General features: G+C 40.9%; 1 long non-coding RNA gene across 1 annotated transcript; it reads right to left on the bottom strand.

The window, feature by feature from the left end:
* Window positions 1–8,231: 8,231 nt before the first annotated feature.
* On the bottom strand, window positions 8,232–12,517 carry LOC145428949 (uncharacterized). The gene is made up of 3 exons (XR_013909303.1): window positions 12,376–12,517; window positions 12,148–12,279; window positions 8,232–8,499 (listed from the first exon to the last, which is right to left on the bottom strand). It is a non-coding gene; the product is annotated as an uncharacterized LOC145428949 (long non-coding RNA).
* Window positions 12,518–12,723: the final 206 nt, after the last annotated feature.

The following is a 12,723-nucleotide window of genomic DNA, read 5'->3' as shown; positions in this document are numbered from 1 at the left end:
TTCAAGCTCGGGTCCTCTACCAGAGGCCTGGGAGCTTGAGGGTCCTGCGCAGTATCTTAGCTGTTCCCAGGACTGCGCTCTTCTGGACAGAGATCTCCGATGTTGTTCCCGGGATCTGCTGGAGCCACTCGCCTAGCTTGGGAGTCACCGCACCTAGTGCTCCGATTACCACGGGGACCACCGTTACCTTCACCCTCCACATCCTCTCGAGCTCTTCTCTGAGCCCTTGGTATTTCTCCAGCTTCTCGTGTTCCTTCTTCCTGATATTGCTGTCATTCGGAACCGCTACATCGATCACTACGGCCGTCTTCTTCTGTTTGTCTACCACCACTATGTCCGGTTGGTTAGCCACCACCATTTTGTCCGTCTGTATCTGGAAGTCCCACAGGATCTTAGCTCGGTCATTCTCCACCACCCTTGGGGGCATCTCCCATTTTGACCTCGGGATTTCCAGGTTATACTCCGCACAGATGTTCCTGTACACTATGCCGGCCACCTGGTTATGGCGTTCCATATATATATATATATATATATATATATATATATATATATATATATATATATATATATATATATATATATATATATATATATATATATATATATATATATATTTCCACTCTTCCAGCAAAAAGTCTAAGCTTCCAGTTTCCCACAAGTTCCAAGACTGGCAAGTATCTGAGACAGAGTGAGACTGGGATTTCAAGGAGGGAGAAGACGAGCACAAGTACAAGGTACTCAGGTAACTGGAGAGAAAGTGAGCAAAGCAGAGTAGAATTCTGGCCTGAGTTACAGTACCACATATGTAGGACACGACAGAAGAGGAGAGTCAGGAGTGGAGACTGAAACCAGGTGGAGGAGGACACTAGACTACGGGGGTGCCAGGAAAATTGTTTCCAAAAATAATGCCAAATCTTTTTATTGTAATGCTCAGGCAACACATGTACATACAATTTATACTTCTGTGAGTGTTTTAAAATGTTTTCCTGGTTCCACAAATGAGCAACTCAGATCTTATGACAGTTGGTAATTCGGTTTGGTGATGAAACTGTTTACCTGCAACTGTTTCTGCCCAGTCTTCCTAGGCCAGCTGAGAGATATAACCAGCGTGTCCTGGGTCAACCCTGGGCCTCCTTCTGGTGGGACATGCCCAGAACACCTCCAGAGGTGGAGGAGGACACTAGACTACGGGGTAGCAGGAAAATTGCTTTCAAAAATTTTCCGAAAACCGAATGCAATGCAATTAAATCTCTAAAACCCATATTTTATTTACAATAGAAAACCGAAACCATATCAAATGTTTAACCTGGGAAAATGTACCTAAAAATACACGTTAACACATTTATGAATTGGATGCCAAAAATGTGATTTGCAACGTTTTTAGATCAGGCACACAAAAAAAAAGAGTAGGAAAAGGAAAAGTTTTACAAGGAAAAGGAAAAATAGTCATTTTGATGACCAGATGGTCATTCTCCTCTTCAGTTGGAGGGATGGGGCATCCATATTTTCCAAAACTAATTCTACATTTATGTCCTAAATGTTGACTTTAAGTAATCTGATTACATGTACATTTTCCATGTAATTAATCTTTGATTTCATATATTTCAGTTGCATGTCATTCGAAATGGTTGCTTTATGTTTATGAGGACCAAAAATAAGCTTTTTAATTGAGTGTGGATTTGACTGACTGCAGAGGTTTTCTCCTGAACCATTTTCACATCATAGCATCTTTGAGTTTTAACCTGCGTTTTGGATGGCATAGAAAATTATGTTCACGGACAGTGATTTCTGAGCCAATGCTCAGAGGTCGCCTGGGGACATTTGGTACATTTCCATATTGGGTATCCAATGTGGATTTTTTGCATGCACAGAGATTTCTTCAGATTTTCATAATCTTTTCATGATATTTTGTAATGTAGATGATGAAATATTCAAATTCTTTGAAATTGTACATTGAAGAACATTATTCTGAAATTTGAAGATATGTTTATTTTTATTTATTCATTTTTTTTGCAGATTCTTGAACCACTGCCAATTTTCACTTCTGAGAAATGCTGCCTCTCAAAGATGCTCTTTTTTTTTACAACCAAGCATGTTATTGACCTGTTGCCTGTTAACCTAATTTCCCTCCAGCTGTTTCTTTTTTGTACCGCTCACTTTTCTTGCTCTTTTTTCTTTTTTTACTGACTTTATCTCAAAAAAGTTGAGAATCACATTACTGCCATTAAATTCAAAGATGTTTAATGTTTTTGTAAACTGGGATATTTTCTACGTTTAAACATTTCATATGTTTTTTCTAACGTTCTCCTTAATAAAACATGAGTTTATAAAATTTGTAAATTTTCGTATAGGGTCCAGTCGTTTTTGGACAATGGGCTGTAATATATTCCAGCAAAAGCAAACATTTCTTCCGCTGACATTTTTACATTGTAATCAAATATTCTAATACTTACTGTACATCAAACCAATGCACTAAGAACAGCACTGGAATCCAAAGTTCAAAAAAACGTATTTTAGGTTAGGAGTCGTTTTTGGACTGTATATGACACAAAGTTTTGAATTTGTAATATTTAAAATGATCTGGATCTCCTACTGGCTGACTGCTTTTTTGTAATTAGGCTATGACAGGCGTGTTTAAATGGGGTGGCAGGTGTTTGAAGACTAACTCGTGTTATTCCTAATGAGAACTCCTGCAAACAGCTGCTGCTCCTTCAGGCTATATGAGGTTGTGATAAACTATTTCAGGGTCTTGATAGACACTAAACCGTTTCACTAGCTGGCCACTAGGTGTCTCGGTGATGTTGGGTTTTTGTTTAAGAAAAAAAAATCTTGATTTACAGTCATGTCTTCAAATGAGCTCTCACAGAGTGTAATTTGTCCCTCGGCTGAAAAAAACAACACCGGTTGGCCACATAAGTAGAGGGAGTAAGAGCTCTACAGTTTGACCTGGCTGATGTGGAGGACCCAGCTGAAGTGGCTTCATTATTGTTATTCTGAGTGGATGAGTGCTGGTTTTCCTTTTTGCTGATGAGATGGCAGAAAACTCCCAGAACACTCCTGTGACACTTCAAAGACAGTGCTGAAGAGAAGCAGGTTTAGTGCTAGAAGAAGCAGCTGAGGACACGAAATCACAATGTTCTGGCAGTGTGAAAGATTTTGCACTGCCACCTAACTTAGTCTGTCATAGATCAGGTTGTATTTAATAATTAAACATTTGAAAAAAAGGATATTTATTTTAAAGGCACAACACTAAAATCCCAATATCTTCTAGAAAATGCATACAAAATGCAAAAATGTTGTAAAAATCAAATGCATTTTAACGAGCAGTTATTAAGCTGCAATTTATCTTTAATGCAGGTGTTTTATTAAAAGTCAAAAAAGCTGCTTATCTGAACTCGGCTGATTAGCTGAATACATTAATTACTTACACACATTTTCATAAGGAGTTGAGCTGCAACGACTCAGTGTTTGTAACCGTATAACCTGCACAATGTTGCTATGGTTTCCGTTATAAAATCCAGGCCTAGAGAGCAACAAATAATAATATCCTCATATCCCACACTTGTTAATCATTTCCACTAATTCTTCTGTGAAATGACTCATGTAATTTAAATTGGTACAATTATTATATTATGACTGGTAACTTGACATTATTAAAGAAGCGCAGCATACTTCCAACAAGGCTGAAGATTCCTCTCATACTATCCACGAATGGCATTCCTGGATAAAAAAGGATATCCAGCTGCAGATTAGTTTTTACATTTTCTTCAGACAATCAAGGCCAGCACTGCAAGTACACACACTGTTTGTATTTGTAAAGATACGATCCAAAATGTACAATGTTGCCATAATCCACAATGATAAAAATTAAACTCAAGGCTTCAGATAAACTCAAAAAATGAATCACTTCTAGCTAAAAGATGGACATATCAATCACAAAGCTTTCTTAGCAGAAGTAAAACTCTTGTTGTTCATCAGGGTTGTTGCAATTTTGGGTTGGCAACCCGTTCTTTGGTTAAGTATGTTAGGGTTTGAAAGCATAACCGTAATTAAAATTGTAAACAAAAACAGCCGCTGCAATACGGGAAATTTAAGATGCTTCCTTTGGAATATTTTAAACTTTAATAAAAATAGATTAGACTTTCACAAACTCTTAGTCTTATATGAATATATAAGAAAAATATGACATGAAACTCAGATTTCTGAAGGTAAAATAGACAGGCAATAAATTATTGATCCTATTGTGCATCAGCTTTCTTGAAAATCAATTGGGACAGTTTATGTATTGGTAACAATTGAAAAAAAATAAAGTGAAAACTACAACTTTCTTTGGTTTCTAATGTGGGATATGCCAAAAAAAGACTTTCGTTTAAATACTGTAGTTGCTACAGAAGACTGTGGTTACATTGCACTTGTTAAAAAGAATTAACCCACCACTTGTCTTGAAAAAAGACAGATTACTTTATATCCGATTTATAAATGAAAAGATTTTACAAACATAAACATAAGCATGATTATAAAATGCTGTCTCAGCAGGGAAAATCATCAGTTAAGGTTTGTGTCCCACAGTGGCATCTTGTGGCCAGTTTTAGACATCACAGTCTTATGCCCTCAAAGCTGTGTGAACAGACTGTTTTCAGATTTGTGGCAAATGGTGTCAACATGCCGTCGCCTCGCCAACCATAACTCACGAAGCTGAGTGTGACTGATGCTCGAAAAGAAGCGCAATCTGCGTTTCCCGCCCCCGTTCTCCATTATAAAAACCTTGGGTTCCCTGCCAGTGTGTCACACATCTGAGGCCAAGGACTCCATCAGAGAAACGGATCAATATGTCACCGAAGGAATTTCTGTGCATGTATGTGTGTTTGACTGTATTCATCAAAGCCAGGGTTGGAGAGGAGATGACCGTCTGAAGCTTCTTTGTTCACAGTATTGATTCAGTCTAACAGAGTGTGAGCAGATTCCACTGGGGCAAATGCTGACTCTGGGTCAGTGATATTGTGGTGAGACGCCCTCTACTGTTGCTTGTGTTTGGATATTCAAGTGCTTTTTGAAGCATGCATAGTTCTCGGTGGTTCAGGGTTTCCCATTTTCCGTTGACCTGTTTGGATTTTAAAGAACACAGACCATCTGGTAATACACTGGTCTCACTGTACAAGGGTAAGAGGATGAATCTTATCAGTGGAGTTGAGCACACTACATGTTCTTTTTTTTGGAAGCTCTGCAAACTCAAATCACAGATTGCCAAATGCCAAAGGTTGTATAAGGCCTCTTAGACTGTTTCCTTTAATGAGTGATATAAAAGTCTTCTAGCTTAGGCTGCAAAGAGGGCTGGAAGGCCTGCGTGGGTCGATTCGGTGTTTACTACATGAAAAAGAATGATTGCATGCCTCCCTATATACACTGTGCGTCTATCCAGCAAACACACTCACGGACAATTAACACATGGTTTGCTTTCAAGTTGAGTTATGACCCGACCACTGCACGGTGCGTTTTCCATGGCCCTTTATGCATCACTACATCAAAGTGCTAGTTCATCTTTAACACGGCAGAGTTAACGACAGGCTGTGAGGACCGGGGACACAGTCATCAGCAGAACCCACTACAGAATTATGCTGAGCCAACACAAGTTAAGTGATTTCTCATGGGCCCTTTCAGAGTTTTTATTCCCATTATAACAGCAGCTCCACTGTAAGGACCATTTTGTAGGGAGTTCTGGTTAAGAGCAAAGATTCATGTGGAGTGACAGCTTGTATTAGAGAGCCCCATAAACACAATGAGATAAAGTTGGAATGCATAATCCACACAAAGTTAAGAGAACATAAGGCAATAACTGACTTAAAGCTGCAAATCTGGGAATGCATTAACATATACAACACACATACAGTATATATATACTGTGTACACAAATTAAATTGGTTTTTTAGTGCAACATACATACACACAGTTGATCTCCACCACAGAGGGAATTGCAAGAAGTTCCACAGCATGCTAATAAGGCTGCAGTCGGCCAAGAAAAACACAAATCAGATATACATCTGCGTTCTGACCTCGAATGGCTTGCTGCATAATACAAAGCAGAAATAATGAACGATACATTTGGAATAAACATTTCCACAAATGATAGAGTTAGTGTGGCCTGATTATTGTCAGTGTGCCTGAGGCTGTGGAGATCTGGAGACTGTAGTTGTTTTCTGCACAGTATTGAGTTGTATCATGGCACCAAACAGTCCTGAGACACTCTCTGTGCTCTCTGTTTTTAAGGCTTCTCCTTTGTTGCGCAGAACAAAGACTGTTTGGTTGCTTGAACAAAGATAGGCATGCTTTGAGTTGACTGTGGTGGCTGTAAACTTCCTGCTCAGTGTGCTCTACTGGTGTAAAGTGGCTGACCAGAGGAAACTGGGTTCTTTGGAGTGGGCACGCAAAGGCGGTCCTTTCAGAAAACCAGGCTGCATCCCAACTAGTAGGTAGATTTTTACAGCTGGGAAGATCTAGTGATAAACTAGTAAGTTATTATTTTTTTCTTTTCTTTTTAACTGTAGAAAGGAAGCTGTTGTGTCAGCATATATACCTAACTATAAAAATTTTAAATGGTAAATGGACTAGCTCTTATATAGTGCTTTTCTACTGTTTTTGAGCACTCAAAGTGCTCCGTAAAACATGCCTCATTAACCTATTCACACAAACGCTTACTTATCTAACTCTTTCACACATATATTCATACACACTGCTGATGAATGCACCGGAGAGCAACTTGAGGTCCAAGTAAAATTCCTTAGACAACCAGACTGGAGCATCCAAGGCTGAACCACCGACCTTGTGATTGGTAGAGAACTCTCTCCACCCCTGAGCTACAGCTGTGCGTATATTTAAAATACATTGGGTTAGCTATGATCAAAACACATTAATTGTGAAAGGTGACCTAGCCTTAAATGCTGTCAAATTTGTGAGGGACACCCAATTGGGAGAAAGCTGGCTTAAAGAGAGGGCGGCCTTAGAACAGATCTGAACTAAACATCGAACTGAAGGTAGAATAAATGGACAGCACAGCGGCCCAATAGAAGATGAATAAGGATTTTTTGAACTGTTGACTCTTTACCCCATAAAGATGACATTAGACAACCTCCGCTGTACCCTTAGTGACACGTTTTAGCACAGGAAGAGGTTCCGGGTTTTTCCAAGAGTAGCCCAGAGATTATCTTCACTAACTTCTGATGCAGAACCAGTCATTTAGCTCAGGAAGCATGGGTGGAATATGACAAAAGTTACCTCTAATACACATCCAAAGGTGAAAAAGAGTTAAAATAGGGAGCTTTAAACATCATGGTCTGGATCACTCCCTGTGAAAAAATTGCATTGTTACTTACAGCTTTAACATTTTGATCCCAGTCGGATCTCTGTCAGCTTAAGTTATATATGCAACTGAATGACTGGCTAATTACTGAGTAGCAACAACTGTGAATCAAACTCACTAAGGTTAGTAAAGTTATACCTATGGAAGATCCTGGAGCAAAGAGATGACTTTCTCTATTTTCAATGGCAGCAACATTAAAATGTAGATAGAAAAGAGATTACTGTATTCTTTCAGAACAATGATTCATATTTCTCCAGTAAAATTCCAAGCATGAAAAAGGTTTGACCTGGAACAATAAAGTCACAACACTTCGTAGATTCCCTCAGCTCTACAAAATATTTATTCATCTTTCAGTTCAGTGGGTTTTTTTTTTCCATCTTCAGATATTTTCAGAAAATCAAATACAGTTATCACATCTGATAGACTGACTGCCTACCAGAACCACACAGGAGTCAAAGTTCCTGCTGAATTCAGAACTTAACAGCTAAAAAGCTGGTTTCACATCTCAGGAGTTGTCCTGGCCATAATCTAAAAGGACCAGTGATCTGTGCACCCTTTTATGGCAGCTGCAGCCCAAAAGAAATAACTTCAGTTTCAATTTGAAAGACAGAGGCCCGTTTGAGTCCTCAAGCGAGAGGAGATAAATCAAGGAGGCTTACAGGTAAAATACAGGAGTTACCAGGCGCTCTTCATTAATCTTCCCTTCTTTTCTGATTTCTACAAACACAGAGAACATCGTTTGTCGCTGTGATTTGGGAGAGGGGGCAATGTTTATAAGAATGCATCTCTGTGACAACTATCCTTGAGGGCATTATGTGTGCCTTTTAATTCTGTATTTGATAACAGCCATTAGCAAATTAAAGCAGTGAGAAGACAGTTTTTGTTTATTCATCTTTGGAGTGAAAAGTGGTTTTATTATCACTGCCATTGTAAGAGGCCCACATTTACAGTAAAAATACAGAAGGCAATAGCCAGTCAATGACTGAGAAAGTCCACATTTACTGTTAAGTTTGCCATTCTCAGGAATCAGCTTTGTCACCTGAGGCTCAAACAGAAAATATCTCCCTGGTACCTGTTACTGATTTACACGGGAAATCCTCGCAGTGCAGTTGTAGAGGCATGGCAGCGAATCACAGAGGGCACAGCTATGGAGAAAAAGAAACTGCATTTAATATTTTCGATTTCTTTGTGGATTTAATGTTGTTATTGGCAACCGTGTGACTGTAGTGCATTTTTGTGTGAGTATGGTGATCCTCCACAGGATGTCTCAATAGTTTTTAAAGGGGTGTAAGAAAGTTGGGAAAGGGGGTGGGGATTTTTTTTCTCTGTTTTGTACCAGAAATCCTGACTGATCTCTTTCAGTTGGGAAATCATAAAAACTTCATGTACTAAGATCAGAAGAACAAACAGGAGCGCTTCCTGCTTCTGTTTAGAAATCCGCATCTTAAGCCAGCAAACTCTGATTCTGATTCTGATATTTTCTTGAGCAATAAAAGTTATTGAGTGATGATATCGCATGCGTCTCATGTTGTACGAGCATTGGACAAGTTTCTGTGTGTGTGTGTGTGTGTGTGTGTGTGTGTGTGTGTGTGTGTGTGTAAAGGAGAGAGAGTCCATGTTCCTTCCATGAATTCTTCTCCGTTCTCCAGGGTATCCTCTGATGGTAAGTGTGAGTAAGCACGTGTGTGTCCAGGATCTGACGCCCGGCAGTCAAGGGATGAATGAAGACTGTGAAAGGTGTGTGCATAAGTTGCTCCAGTGGGTCAAAGGTAACTGCCAATACACACCCACATCCCACCCTGTGTTGGACAATGCAAGGGTGGTGGGCTGGTGATTAACAGGACAGGGCTGTGGCTGGACGAGAACGTGGTCTGTCTCATACCTGGCGGAGCCGGATGTGTTGTGTGAAACGCCTGTGAGCTCAAACGTGTACTTCCCCATGCATGTCTGACTGGGGACATACATCCTGGAGCGACTCACGGAGCCACAAGTTTGAGACGGAGGGAGTAAATGGCGCACGGGAAGGGGTTATTTATAACTACTGACCCCCCCCCCCCGAATATAGAAAGACACTGCTATCAACTTATCACAGGTTTTGTGTTTTGGCAATATTCTCAAGGCAAACTCGGGCCAACAATGTGTTATAAAATCGCTGACTTGGCAGGGCCTCTGCTGACCAGTGGTTTCAAGGAAGTGACAGTTCTCTGGGCAGCATTACACGGTATGTAGGAGCCAGGATATAAACTGAGGCAGTTCTGTGGGAAAGAAGCACTGAGCATACTCCGTGACCCCCATTGACCAGCTTGTCCACTTTCTGATGGGGACTTCTCAAGAGGAAGAACCCCAGAGGACATTTCTCTGCTCTGCCTGCTGTGCAGAAAAAAACCCTTTTTTGCTTTTCTCTCTGCATGTTTTTACACAGCAGTTCTCTCAGGAAGGATACGTTTATTTAATTTCTGCTTATGTTGACGCTCGCTATGTGCATCATTTCTTCTAATCGCTGTGTATTTGTCCGGCCCTCTGTGTGTGGACAGAAAGTACAGACAGCTCTGTACAAAGTGAGCAAAACACTCGCAGAGATGCTTCTCAGAAGATCGTATCTTCTTAAAGAGTGTACCCAACCCAAAATTTCCCCGCCCATACTTCACCCTGCTGATGTCACATGCCTGCGAAAGCACTGTGGGACTAATAGCACTGTGACGTCTGCTGAGTGAAGGAGTGGGGTCTGATTTGTGTCACTGGTACAGAGTCACCCATAAGAACAGCAGCAGTGTGATGTCAACGCGTTTACGGTAGCTAGGCCTTGTTATTATTAGACATTCTGTTGCACTTGTTTTTTTGGCTTTGCTTCCTACTCTGGGGTTTGACTTTGGCAGCAAGTTAGAGGTTGTTCTCCCTTCTTTTTTTTATTAGAGCTGTCACTGTGAAAATGCTCTATATCCACTTGTGTGAAAGAAACATAAAAACCGCTAAAAACACTAGAGCGAAAACTGCCTGACTGCACGAGCTGACACAAGGTCCTTCTTTTCCTTCAAACACCCTAAATCTCCCCTTTGTGTATATAAGGGAAGTCACTCCAGCGCCCCGCTTACATCTATCTGTCAGTGATGATGTCAGACAAAGAGGTCACCAGAGGTTATCGCATGACTCTCAGAGCAGTTTGGCCCCTGATGTTCTGAACGCTCCCACGAGACTGACTGCGGTCAAATAAGCCGCTCCACGCTGAGTCAGCGTCCCCCGTTCTCAAGCACAGACACACACACACACACACACACACACACACACACACACGAGGGATGAAGTGGCCCTTGAGCACTAGCAGACCTCCTGATTTGGAGTCTCTAGACTTAACCCTGGATGTTTTCTGTGTGTGTCTGTGTGGTGATTCTCTACGCTACTTTACTTCTCAAGGTCTACAAGGCTTTTTCGTTTGACCTTTGATCTTAATGGGGTGTGACTCGTGAGAGGCTCTGGGCGTAAGTGAGTTCTCTATGGAGCTGATGATGTTTGCCAGGAGCCCTCAGATGTTTAACACCCATACAGCTTGGTAAACTTGCAGAGCGCCCGCGTGGATGATGAGTCGAGCTTCTAAGGGTCATCGAGTTTTGTTGCGTTTGCCCTTTGAAGTGAGGAAAGCCATCATTTACCAGATGAAAAGAGTCTGGAGTGTGGCTCTACAGAGTGTCTGCAGTCTCTTTTTCTAAATATATTTTTCATTTTCATTTTGGAGGATGCTGAGGAACAAAGTCTCATCCACTTTTGTAGTTTCTTATTTATGACACGGAGTGGGTTGAGGTTGTGCAGTGCAGCCACGTATCAATATCTGGGGGCTTAAAAATTAAGCAAACATACAGTAGAGGTGCCAAGAACCACAGTTTCTTCTATGACCATTCAAGGGTAACTGTGAATACCAAGTAGATCCCCAGAGAAGGTTAAAATACACAACTTTTTTTTAATGTGGAAACTGTGTTTAGCCTGGCTAAAGTAGAGCCAGGCGCCCTTTGTGACCTGTTTTTAATTGTATTAAAGTTATGCATTTGAGTCCTTGACTTTGCACACGGATGCTGACACAGGCAGCTTTAGCTAGTGCACATAATATGGCTGACTCTGCAGATGAATGTTTGAGTAAATGAATGAGAGCATCGATTACAGAGTACAACAGTATGACAAAACATGCAATCCACACTACAAGTGTACATTGCAAATGATGGACATCTCCTATGTTGTATCCTAACATGATAGCTGTTTCTCTTTTTTGTCTTTTATCATTTTGTATTTTCCAAATTTGCCAGAAAAGGTAGGCCAGAGGAGCAAAAAAAAGAAAAAAGAAAAAAGGGAAGAAGAGGCAGGGGGAAAAAAATCCTTTCCCTTTCATGTGTCTCTCAGGCTGTTAATTAGACAAGGAGTGTTTTATGAAGGCATAATCCCTGGGTGTTCAAACTATCAGTACTGTAAAAGGATGCCAGCAGCACAAACAGCGGGCGAGTGGGAGCTTGCGTGAGTCTGTCCTATGTGTGAATTTATGGGGCCTGATCGTAAACAGAGGAACAGTGAGGCGGGTACGATCAGGCTGAGAACACTGGATAAACTGGCGGCGAAGACGCGGCAACATTATTATGTTATTCCACTTTTAGTTTTCCTCTCTTCCTCCTCCTGCTCGGCACGTTTTTGTTCCGTGTTCACCGTACTTCCAATCTTCCAACGTCTCAGGGATCATAAAAAGCTGTTTTTATATTCACGCCTTCACTCACGTTTCCTCCTTAAATTAATACCCGCTCGTACTGTATGCTTACCACTTTTTGTGAGCTTGTGTATTCTAGCCACAAGGTATGGAAAATGTAGAATGAGACGAAGACTCCACTGAGATGCTCTTTGAAGATATGTCTTTATTTTTATTCCTAGGCCAGCCCAGTGTCTTCTGCTCCCTGAAGGCGTTAAACAGATAAAAAGTCTTTTCAGCGCTGCATTTACAGACGAACATGAAGAAATATTTTGACAGTTGGAAAAATGATATTTTTTACCTTCTTATCTTGAGGTAAATGGGAAGCCTTTCCTTTCTTAAATCAGTTGATTAAGAAGGCACAGTCAGGATATTGTGTATTTTCTGAGAGCAGTTTACAAAGCGGAAAAGACTACTGCTTGAGCTGACCAATTTCTCTCTCTGCTCTCACAATCTAATCCCGTCTTATCTGCACAGCCCCTTCCTCTGATTTTCTCTCTTGCTCTCTGTCTCTCTCTCTCTCTATTGCTGTCTCTCTGTAGGTGGCCTTGTCTTGTTGCTCAATCTAGCCGCAGCCATTTGCACACATGCAGACCCGGTAAATCGCCAATACTCCATTACAGGCCAGGTTTCTCATCATGCAGTCTGC

This window comes from Astatotilapia calliptera, chromosome 5 (assembly GCF_964374335.1).
Source record: "Astatotilapia calliptera chromosome 5, fAstCal68.1, whole genome shotgun sequence".
Classification (NCBI taxonomy): Eukaryota; Metazoa; Chordata; class Actinopteri; order Cichliformes; family Cichlidae; genus Astatotilapia; species Astatotilapia calliptera.
This window is presented reverse-complemented; position numbering and strand designations above follow the sequence as displayed.